At 45.2% G+C, this 12,500-nt stretch overlaps 1 protein-coding gene across 1 annotated transcript in view; it reads right to left on the bottom strand.

Moving 5' to 3' along the window:
• ZNF536 (zinc finger protein 536) overlaps nucleotides 1-2,798 on the bottom strand; it is a 195,736-nt gene extending 192,938 nt beyond the window's left edge. Inside the window, exon 1 of the mRNA XM_011995257.1 lies at nucleotides 2,635-2,798. The gene's annotated coding sequence lies outside the window, so the exon portion shown is untranslated. The remainder of the gene's footprint in view (nucleotides 1-2,634) is intronic.
• Nucleotides 2,799-12,500: the final 9,702 nt, after the last annotated feature.

The raw sequence follows: 12,500 nt of genomic DNA on the forward strand, positions 1-12,500 counted from the left end.
CTGGCTTTCCTGCACCGCGACCGCGCCGGGAAACACCCCGGGGCTGGGCGGCGTCTCGGAGACGCATTCCTTTGTTACTCCCACAGTCTTTGGTAATGATTATTAATGCCATTATGTCCCATTTCCCCTCACCTTCCCCCGCTCCCAGAGCCGCGCCCGCGCGCCCGATCTCCAGGCGCTTCGCTCCTCCTGGAACCAACAACAATGATCCTCAATTAACCCTCTGCCAGGGCTGCCTGCTCGTGAATGGGGCGCTCTTCCGACTTGCGGGCGGCAGGCGCCCCAGCCCGGGCGGGGGGCCAGCCTCGGCTCCCCCGGCCCGACCCGCGGGGACTCGGAATCCGCCCGGGCGCCGGCTGGGGGTGGCCTCGCAGCTTTCCCGGCCTCCCTCCAGGATGAAACTCGCCCTCTCTGGAGGAGAGAGGGCAGAGACGGTCCGAGAAGTTGCAGGAGGGAAAGAAAAAAAAAAAAAAAAAACATTCAGTTTGTAGTGTTTTCCTTGGATTTGTTTTCTTGCCAAAAAAATTACCCCTTTTGTCTTTGCGCAAAAGAGGCAATCCGGGCACTTTCTGGTGGGCACCGAGGCGGTGCCAAGGCGCCTTTCTTCAGGGCGGTTTCTATTCCTTTTCTAGGCTCACCAGATATATTTTTAACATAAAAAACACTATATTTAATTGGTTATGGATCTCTGTTCTCTTAGCACTACTGGATATCACAGAAAAACACATTAGTACAGAGCAATTAGTGCAACGGCAGTAAACAACTAAGGCACTATTAAGCTGTGGGTGATTAAATAGTATTACTTTATTTTTTTATGGTGCTAGACTAAAAGATGGAGATTTAAGATCTATATATTTCCATTAATATTAATATAAAATATAAATAACAGGTGTCTTCCACTTCTTCTTAAGGTGCAATTTATACTTAGCACTTCAATCTATAGAGAGCTACTTTTCTTATTGGGAAAAAAAAAATCTTTCTTTATACACTCCAGGGCAATATTTCCTATCTTCATGCACCCGGATATTTAAGCAGAAATATTATTTAATTGGAGTTACGGAGTCAGGTGAAATAATGCCCATACCTATATCACCATTAAAAAATAATAATAATAAAGCTTCCATCCCATTGAAATACGCTCTATCGTTTCTATCTCTGCAAAGAGCGAATCAGGCATTATGTGGTGAATCGACTGCAGGCCCGGAAAACAGGCGGGCGGCGGGTGGGCTGGGGCCCTAGGACTGGGGCCGGGCCGCGTGCACCTTGCGGAGGCCCACCCTGGCCCCGGCGCCCACTGCAGCTCAGGCCGTTCCTCCTCCGTGTGTGTAGATCATCCTGGAATTCTGGCACATCTTTCCTCGGCATCTGATTAAGTTAACAATGTGCTGCTATTTGCATGCAGATTTGCCGGGGCTTTCTCTCCAGCTGCTCCCAGAGACTTGGTCTTTCTCTGCGTTGTGATAGCACAGCAGTCCCTAAATGCAATCTTTGTCAGACCCAGGTGTGCTCTCATTGAGGACGCCTTCGTTCCAAGCAATTTTTCTTTCTGTAGCATTTATAAGGCTCTATTATAGTATAGCCACATCTGGAGGAAAATTCTCCTATTAATTATATACTTTTACCACTAGGAAGACAGATTCTAAAAGATACCAACATTTTTGTTGTTGTTGTTCTTATTTCTTTGACAGGCTGCGTTTTATTTTATTTTGTTTTGTTTTTCCAGGCATTTCAATATTTAAAGAGCCATTAACCAAGGGGTGGGGGGTGTGAATTTCTAGGGGGGAAAAAAAAAAAGAACAACAAAACTAAAATCTCAGTGTCAGCCCTACCATATCTCACAGGGACAAGTCCAGGGAAAGGTACCAACAGAGATGTCTCAGAAGACCTCCGGGCTAGGCAAAGGATTCAGGATGAGGGCCTGGCCAGTGGGGAAGAGTTCCGTTCTACTGGAGTTTAAAAAAAAAGGTGGTGGGGGTGGGGGGTGGGGGGGAAGAACAAGTGCTATTAACCTTTAACCTAGTCTGCTCCCAGGTGGACATTCAAGCATGTCACCAAATCGCCAGACAATTTGATTTCTCTAAAGTCAAAAAGCAGTACCCAATCGGATCAACATGGTGATCCCGATGCGGAGTTTTCTTTGTGTGGTGGGGTAATTTTTCAATTAGGTTGGAGACAGAGTAAAAGCAAAATCTGGAGCTCAGAATTCATGCTCATCTTTCAGAAAGAGACAAGAAGAAGCTTTGCCCAGGGAGTCTGAAAGTTACTTTAGAGGCAGGTGGGTTGTTCTATTTGTTTGGCTGGTGTTTTTGCTTTGTTTTCAAATCTTTTGGTACAGTCAGATTAGATGGGGGGGGCAGGTAATGGAGAGAATTAATGTAGGAAATATAGGAAAAGTTGTAAACCATCGGAGGGTCCCTTTCTAAATTACAATAAATTTAAAGGGCTAGAATTTTTTATTCAAAAATTATTTTGCAAAAGGGTGTGTACTTCGTGAACAAGAGTACATGCATGAGTATGTGCGTGTCTGTGTGTGGATGTGTGCGTGTGTGGGTGTTCTATGCTAGGGAGACTGCACGCACACACACTCACACACACTCGCACACACTCACGCACACACAAAGAAAGCTGAATTACCTTGAGAACAGGGAAAATGGAAATGGAACCATTTTCACTTTTCAAGCCAAACTTCATCAGGTAAAAATCCAAGCAAGGTTTTGGTCACTTGAGTCCAGATCCTACGACGACAACGTGGAAACTCTCTTTTCCAGACTCACCTCCCCTGTTCCAAAGGTGGCCTCAGCAAGATCCCAGGGCTATGTCCCCCGGCAGTACCAGGGGCGGCTCCCAGCAGGCCACGTGTGAGCAGCAAAATCACACAAGAGAGGCCTTTCTGAGTCCTGCCTCTAAAGGCTGGAGTCACTGCTCCCAGCCACTAACTGCCTCTGCTCACTGGTGCTAACCCCTTTCCCTCAAAACGACCGATTGTTTTCACTCTCTCTCTGCAGACAGAGGCCAGAAAGGCCCTGCAATTAGGGCCCATCTTTGGACCATGCCGCAGTCTCAGTTTTGTCAGCTCTGAAATGGGAAGAGCCAATCCCATCCTAAGTACATCCATGAAACACTGTCAACCCTGTTCTAAATAGAAATGATAAATAAGGGTAAAGTTTACTCTGATTCTTTTTTCTTAGGTCTCATTTCCTCCAAGCCTTGGTGCTGAAATTAACTGCCCTTTCACCCTACGAAAACAAGAAGTAGATTCTAGTTTCATGACACATAAGGAAGAATCTTTGCAAAAAGGTGGCAGATATTAAATGCATAGATTCTTCAATGTATATATATTCTCTCTATATATACACACACACATATATGCATATACATATATATATTCTCTATAGATGCTTTTAAACATATAATGCAAAGAGAAATAATTTATTTTCTAATTTGACCCTTTTGGGGCCACTGCCTTTTCCATCTCCTGCTGGCTGGCAATGCCCCCTCCTTTCCCCTACAGATATCCAGATACCCTCCTGCAAAAATAGAGCAGGGAGGCAGATGCAGTGATACTAGATTACATCACTGGATAGCATGTGGCATTGAAGGGAGAAAAAAAAAAAAAACAAGAAAAGACAAATGACATTTTGCTGCTATGGTGTGCTATTTTAGTGGTGATGGCTTGACTTTTGGCCCAAACGCATATGCCAATGGCAAGGCTAACTCCAGGGACTCACAAAAAAGAATGTGTGTTCACAGCTGTACTGTACACCAATACAGATTACATGTTTTCAGTGTTGCGGCCACAACAGAATGCTAATTAACATACTGGAGTGATGAGAGCGGCTGCAAGGGCCTTATTGTTCCATTATTTCATGAAGCCCAGCTGCCTTTGTTTATGTCACTTATCCTCTCGTGCCACAGGTTTTTACTCCAAAAATACTATCCCAATACAGCGTTAATATTTAAAAAACAAAGAGGTGGCAGATTGTCATTTTTGTGTCAGTCTCAAACTGCAGAACTGTTAAGCTGTTCTGGTTCGGTATTTAGAAATAATTTAACAGCCATATTCAGACACTGCCTGCATTCTAACATAATGGCTGAATACTTGAACCAAGCAAATGCATAACTATCCTGACATCACTTATGAGATTTAGATTGGTCAGTTAATGGAAGTCTTTACCACAATCAATACCATAACAGCTTCTTGAAATGAACGTGATTTTTTACACGGAGTGCTGCAAACAATAACTACAGAAATATACTACCTTTGTACCCGGCACAAAGAAGCTAAAATGCAAAATTAAGAAGCAATTACGGTTTTGCAAACTAATATTACGGTTGATTATTAAAAACAAACACTTTCAAAAATACATACTTATCATTTAATAATTGGAGGGCATTAATACCCCCCGTACCTGATTAATCATTTTTTTACACTTTTTAATAGCTGTTTCACCTACTGGCTACGTTATCCGCTTGCTGTTAAGTATTGATATTGATGATTGATGTAATAATGATTAAATAAAAAGCCATATTTAGAGCTTGATTTGTATAACATTTTTTGTCATAATCTTCATGCAAGAGAATACTGTCCACTGTTTAAATTAGTTTTCTTTTTCCTTCTGTTTTGCCTGGATTGTGCGTAAAAGTGACATTCTATAAAATACAGGTTTCCTCAAATGGTGTTCCACCAGCAATCCATACATTCTATAGTAATTTGCAATCACGGTCAGGGGAGGGTGTTGGCTCAAGCTCAAAATGTTTATGGTGCATTGCTTCCCCAAAGAACAAAAACACCCTGGGGTTTCAGTTCAAATTTCCCTAAATGCACCTTTATTGACATCAGGTACAATAGTTGGGGAAATACGTAATACCCCAGCACAGACGCCATTCAACCAGAGTCATAAATTAAGTTAGAAAAGGTCTCCCCTAAAAAGTATAGCACTCCACTAATCAAAGCCACGCTGTCACCATTGCTAAAGAACACGGAAATCTTCCCAACAGCCAATTGAGGGAACGAGCCATAGTTGCTTTTTAACGAGTTTAACTGGTAATCTCAGATAAATGGAGAACTGCTTGAAGTGTCTGCCTTCTCTAAGGCAGTAATGAGAGGATTTAGAGCATTCTGCGTCCCAAACTGCGTATAACCAAGAGAATGCCACAGGTGTGTCACCATCCACGTTAGAGTGCTTTCTCAGTGATGGCCATCCCCCCACTGTGGACACAACATAGATTTTTTTTAATTGGATCCAGGAGCTAGCTAAATTATCCAACTGCTCTGTGCTTAAACCCCCAGCTAGCTTATGTACCAATAATAATAAAGTTTCCATAATAGCAGCTCAGCCTATTACTGTTTTTTTTCTCTTAACCTAAAAGTGGAACCACTTTATTCTGATTGCAGCCACTGAAGAAACTCCTGAGTTGGTTTCCTTCTAAAAAAAAAAAAAAAAAAAAATTGCTCAAGAATTACAGAACAGACCCAGGTTAATAATATTCAATTATGCACACACGTATTTTCAGAGGAGAACCTGCTTATCTTATGGTACAGGGAGAAAATAATGTCATAATTCATTCCTTTGCAATCTGCAGAAGAATTTTGTCTTTTCCTTTACAATGTTTATTTGCCAGGTCAAAGCAACAGCCAGTCATAACCACACCCCGGGACAGTGACAGCAACATCTAGACTGCACAATCGCAGACGGGTCGGACTCAATTGACACAGCTTCAGTGTGATCCTCTACATTTAATGCATTCATGTTTCATTTGCAAAAAGAAAATCCGAGCCCTGTGCTACCATTCTGGTTTTCAGAGAAGTGTTACATTTATAAATAAGGGATCAAAATCCTTGAGTGGGCAGAAATAGTATCATCAAACCAAATACATGTTTCCACCATTTGGACATATTTTTAACAATCCTAATCCCACTTAAACTTTGCGAAAACTCTATTGAAAATTTAACCTTGTGCTCTTGAAGCTGAAACTGATAAAACTTAATAGCAACAAGGCAGTGAAACACTAATAAACTCATTATAGATCACATAAATGGGAGGTCTGCATGGCTGCCAGACAGCGCACGTAAGCGCCTCAGTTCCAAAGAGCAAAGGCAAGCAAGGTAGTGCGGCGTCTGTGTGGACAGTTGGAGGGAGACGATTTGGTAACACTTCACAACAAGTCTGCTAAATTTACTGGATCAGGCAGTTCATTTAGACATTTCAGATGCTAATTATAGGTGGGCTACAGACAAGCTGGTATGAAGAATGAGTTTTCCTGAGGCCTGAGAGCCACATCAGGGTCTACACTTGCAAAATGGCTCCTGGGTCCTCAAAGCCCTTTCCATGTGATGCTCCTTCACCAAGCAACGGGAGCTGCTGAGGACCCAGCCTCCACCAGTCCCCTCCCTCGGACCCGGTGAGCTTCTCCTCTGTCAAATCCACGGAATCCTCCCTACAGTTGGTTTGTACCAGAGGCCACACCTTGAGGTCTGCTCGCTGAATTCCACCAACTCATAACTTGTGTGGCTCACATGGTAATTTAAGAAAAGATATGTAAGGGTCATCAACTTGTTGAGTTTCATGTAAAAATAGAGATTCCTGCTTTTGCTTGAAAAATCCAAAGCTCTAGCAAGATGAAACCCACATTCCCCATGGACAGCCACCAGGGTGCCTTCTCCAGGTGGTCACAACCTCAGCCACTGATGGAAATGCTGTTGCCCTTGCAGGCCCATCAGTGGGACGTCCGTGTGGCTGCCAGAGAGCACATAAGTGGCTTTAGTTGCAAAGGGCAAAGGCAAGCGAGGTAGTGAGGTTTCTGTGTAGACAGATGGAGGGAGAGGATTTGGTAGCACTTCACATTTGGTAACTAGAGTTTTGCAGCCATAGTCTGCACCATTCAGAGAATGCTGATAAGAGGAAAGGAAAGGCACGGTCAAAAGAAGATACGCTAAGGAGAAGCTGGAGGATGGACTGGAAGAACACAACTTGTGTTTCGGGCCCTACCCCACCACGTTCAATCAACATGTGGCTGCTGCAGCAAGCTCTGCCTTCTGTGAGTCTCTCCTTGCAGAGGGTGGGGAAATATATGCTTCCTCTTTGTCATGACAAGAAGAATCTGGGAACCCAGGAGGGACAGGAGTAGCAGGGAGGGATAGAGGCTCTGCCCTTGAGTGGCTCAGTCTAGGTGGGGAGACCAGGCATGAAGCTCAGACAACCAGAACCAAGGCAAGCGGTGGGAGATGGTGGTCCAGCTGTGCAATGGATACTTTAACAAGTGTGAGAAAATGCTGTGCTTAGCCTTGGAGAGACCACAGCAAAGACAACATGGGAAGCTGCAGGAGGAAGGACTGGGGCACCGGAAGGAGGAAAAGGAGAAGGGAGAGACTGAGGTGGTAGGCAAGACAGTGAAGTGCAAGGCTCTGCTTGTGGGTGTCATTCCCTGTGATCTGTGGCCAGGAGCCAAGATCAGAGCGTGCTCGCCCCTCGGCTATTCCAGACTATCATGTCTCATTGTGCTGCTGCCACAGGACCAGCATCACTAGCACTTCCCGGGCGCTGGCTAAAGTGAGCAGCTTGGGCTCCACCCCAGACCTCCTGAATGAAATGCGCATTGAAGGCTCTGATCTATTCACCTGGTAGAGAAAGCCAAACAGATCACTCCAGCTCCCCGCACTCCACGTCCACATGCCCTGGGCTTTGCCATGCGTGGGGCATGTAGGTGTGAATTGCAAAGGAGTCTAAAGGGACTCTAGGTGCATTTCTAGCCAAGATAGATCCCCAGTCCGTCCGCCTCAATGGTGTTTTTAGACCATCAATAAATATGGCTTCGGTAGTCAGATGATGTGTAATTAGCATTAAACTCTTTTATTTCATGTAAGTTAGAGCCTTGTCTGAGACACTTCATTCAGGAAGTAACCTGGCACTCAAGATTAAAATGAAATATTAGCATGTCAGCGGTGGCCTCACCATGGCGCGCTCCCCTCCCACCCTCCAACCCTGCAAGGGAACAGCATGGAGCATCCCAAGCACCCCAGCAGAAGGGATGTGGCGGAGGGGCTTTCAGAGGTGAGGGGTCAGACTTTCTTCCATGGAAAAGGAGCCACTGCCCCTAGCAAGTGAGAAATGGAAAAACTGACCCTTGTTGAAGCTGAAACCAAATAAGTGTCATCCTTTTATTGCATTTTCTTTCTGCTCCTTAAACTCATCCAGCCTGTCGCTGCCTTGGGGCCTTTACACCTGCTGTGTCCTCTGTCCAGCTGCTGCCATCCTCATGGGACTCAGTGTCCCCTCCCCAGAGGGCCTTCCCTTATCACTCAGTCTCAGTCAGCCCTCAGTCCCTCAGCTTCAGATCCTCCTGTTTAAACACTTGGTGTGGCATTTACCCTAACAAATGGTGTTTCGGCTTCTTCCTATATAATAGTATTTGTGTATTTATTGCCTGACTCCTCCAACTGGAATGTCAGCTACAAGAGGGCAGGGACTGTGGCTGTTTTGTTCTCTGCTGCATTCTCAGGGCCAAAAACAGTACCTGGCTCATCAAGTAGGATGAAAGGGAGAAGAGAGGGAGGGGAAAGGGAAAACATGGGATAAACGAATAGATAGATAGATAGATAGATAGATAGATAGATAGATAGATAGATAGATAGACAGACAGACAGATAGATAATGGACAAACAATAAATAGATAGATCTAGAAAGGAAGAAAGATAAATAGATCTATCCATATATAGAGAGACGATAAATACATAGATTGACAGATAAGATGATAGATCGAGAGAGAGGGAAGGAGGGAAGGAAGAAGGAAGGAAGAAAGAAAGTAGATAGATAGATAGATAGATAGATAGATAGATAGATAGATAGATAGATAGATAGATAGATATGACAGACAGGTAGATAATAGATAGATAGACAGACTGACAGCTAGCTCAATTGATCGGGCACTTTGGCTGACACGGAAGAACATGGTGCCCACTCTCAAGAGTCTTGCAATTTAGAAGGGAAAGTGACAGAGCCAGAAAGCATTGCCCAGCAGCCGCTCACAGTGTTGTCAGATGTGACCAGAGCAGCACATGATTAAATGGCAATTAGGGATTCAAAGGGAAGGACCATGAAGACAGAGGAGAACTTGCTGTGGGCTGGAGGAGTTGGCGGGGGGCTTCCTCAGGGGTTTGGGGGGTGACTTCCTTGCACTAGATTCCAAGTACCTGGCTGGATGTGAAAATCCCAAACAGTGCCCCAAAGTTGCACAGAGATCACCAGACACATAGCAAGATTTCAGACGATACACAGAGAAACTCCTGTTTTTTAAAAATGAAGACTTATATAACTATTTTGATACTTGATATGAAAAATACATAACTGGCAAATTCAACCAGAGATTTCATAGCTATTATTATTCAGGACAAAGCTAAATATAATATGTTATGGGAAAAAGTGTGCCTACTTAAAAACTATTAAAGTCCACAAGCAGGTGGTTCTCAGTCTGGAAAAACTCCAAAATTAGGTGTGGGAGGCCGAGGCGGGCAGATCACGAGGTCAGGAGATCGAGACCATCCTGGCAAACACGGTGAAACCCCGTCTCTACTGAAAACACAAAAAAATACAAAAAAATTAGCCGGGCATGGTGGCAGGTGCCTGTAGTCCCAGCTTCTAGGGAGGCTGAGGCAGGAGAATAGCATGAACCCGGGAGGCGGAGCTTGCACTCCAGTCTGGGCGACAGAGCAAGACTCCGTCTCAAAAAAAAAAAAAAATTAGATGTGGGAATGCTGGAAGTGGCCAGCTTAGAGCTAAGGAGTCAGCCCTCGCACTCTCCAGAGCCCTGCAGGGAGTGCCTAGAAAGGTTACCTCCACGGGAGTCCTTGCTACATGGGACCTGGAGGTCCGCTGGGTTGTCCAAGGCAGATGTGGGCTTCGTGGCCCTTGCCTGTGTTCGTGGAGTGGCAATGGTATGTTCAAGCACACCAGGGCCTCCCTGGGCAGCATCTTCCCCCCACCAAAGCTGTGTGGGAAGCAGGAAATACTCCTAGAAGAACTGCAATGGCTGCTCCTGCCTCTTGCAGGGGCAACAAGAACTAGCAAGTCCCTTCCCTTCTAAAGGAGAGAGAGAGGGAAGAAGAAAGAGGGGAGAAAGACAACAGACAGGGAAGGGGAGAAGGAAAGTTTGGGGAGGTACAGGAACAGGAAGAAAAAGACTAAGAAGAGAAAGAACAAGAGCATCAGAGAGACAGCGAGAGAGAGAAAGAGAGAGAGAGAGCACATGCCTATCTAAAGACCAAATGCTGGCGAAAGTCCTTATCAGGAAGAAAAATTTTAAAATGCATGAACTCTATTTATACCCTGAGTAAACAAGATAATTACGTGTTCGTTTCATAAGTTGTGCCTTGATTTCAGATCACCAGTGACCATGAATGTTTGGATTTCATATAAGCATGTTTAAAAGCCACGGGTCTTGACCCTCCGACCAGGATGCTAAGCTTAGTCAACACTTTTCACACTGTGATCAAGGCGTAAAGCGCAGAGTTGAACAAACTAACATTTTACTCTTGGAACTGAAGTATAAGCAGGAGAACTGATGAATCTGCTAATTGTTCCATTGTTCTTGCCTGCTCTTGACATTGGCATATACCCCTTGTATCACCCAAAGTACCTCTTTTGTATACATATGAAAAGAAAAACGCATATGACCCTGATGAATATAAAGGGTGTTTTTCTTTTCTAAAGAGTCATCACTTTTTGCTGTTATCTTAAGGCCAAGTTGCTTGTTTTCAGTTCATGCCCTGGCCTGAGAGCGTGCTGGGACTGCCTGCAATGCACCCTGCGCAGGCTGGACACTGTCTGGACGCCCCAAACTTAGCTTGTCCCAATTTCCATCTTTCTTCCTGCAGTTACTATAAGCCTCAATCAAGAGAAATGCAACAGCAAGTTCAGCAAGAGGCTGGTGGGGTGATTCTCTTTTATTTTTATTTTTTAAGACAGGATCTTTCTCTGTCATCCAAGCTGGCATGCAATGGTGGGATCTTGGCTCACTGCCTCCTGGGCTCAAGCCATCCTGCCACCTCAGCCTCCCGAGTAGCTAGGATTGCAGGTGCACGCCACCATGCCCAGCTAATTTTTATATTTTTGTAGCGATGGGGTATCCCTATGTTGCCCAAGCTGGTCTTGAACTCCTAGGCTCAAGTGATCTGCCCACCTCAGCCTCCCAAAATGTTGGGATTACAGACATGAGCCACTGTGCCTGGCTGGGGTGATTATCTTTCTCCCATTCCCATTTTCCCTGTGTCAGTTCAGCAAATGGTTTTCTAGCGGTTCCATTCTTGGCTACATCTGAATGAGTCACAAATAACTTAACTGGGCACACAGTTTTGTTCACCGTGGGGCTCCAGCCAACACCTCCACTCTTGCCTGCTCTTATGCTATATCCTATACATCTTACACCTGTATCCTAAGTTCCAGCGAAACAGAGATGCTTAACATTCTCCAACATACCTATCCGCCCTCAGTTTTTCCAGGCTCCCCGTCTCTTGGCTCTGCTGGGAATGACCACTTCAATTCCCCCTCCCAAATCTGCAAATGCATCTGACAAACCCCTGCCTTCTGCAAGAAGCTTCTCTCTTGCCTTCTCCCATCTTGACTGTTGAATATTTTCCTGGTCCCTCAAGGTCCAGCTCCAAGGCCAGCCCTTCCATGAAGCTCTTCCCGAGCCTCAAAACTAGCCCAGCTTTTCCTGTCTTTAAATGATTGCACAGTGCTGAGCACAGAGGAAGTGCACTACAATTATTAGCTCCTTTATTATCAGTCAACAGTTTATTCTTATTGCTTTTATTAACTGATCTCTCCGTCTCGCCTGAGAATTCATGGCTCTCCATTGAATCTCAGAGGTGGCACTGGTTGTGCTCTACTTTGCGACGTGGTTTGTGATGTGTAGGTTCTTCCCCTCTGTAGCTGTAGCCCATCATTGCCTAGGATGGTGGTTCCGGGTAGAGTAGCCGGGCTCTCTGTATGCTTCTGCCAGCTCAGAGTGTACTGAAAAAGTGTGCACCTTACTTCCCTACGGGAATGTCCTTTTAGGCACAGTTGTTAATGAATTCTCAGGGCCCCACGAATCCACAGCCCTGGTGATAGGCTGCCTCCTGAGAAAACTCAAGGGGTCACAACAGCAGTGCCACCAAGGGTCATCCAGACCTCAATGCTAACTGAACATACATGCTGTCGATGCTGGGTGCACAGAAGGTCTGGATTGTGGCACTCTGGACAGGTGGGGAATAGGTCGGGAAATACTGTGAACCCCTCCTCTTGTCAGCCTACAGTTCTAGGGAGCTTGTCCCAGCCCACCAGGTAATAGATAAAGACCTGCTGCACAAGAGCCACATCAAAGTCTTTCCTTAATTTCAAACCCCAATTTCTCTCACACTCTTTTTTTTTTTTCTTTTTTTGAGATAGAGTCTCTCTTGTTGCCCAGGCTGGAGTGCAGTGGCACAATCTCGGCTCACTGCAACCGCTGCCTCCCGGGTTCAA

Source organism: Mandrillus leucophaeus, unplaced genomic scaffold (assembly GCF_000951045.1).
Source record: "Mandrillus leucophaeus isolate KB7577 unplaced genomic scaffold, Mleu.le_1.0 Scaffold48, whole genome shotgun sequence".
In the NCBI taxonomy this organism is placed as follows: Eukaryota; Metazoa; Chordata; class Mammalia; order Primates; family Cercopithecidae; genus Mandrillus; species Mandrillus leucophaeus.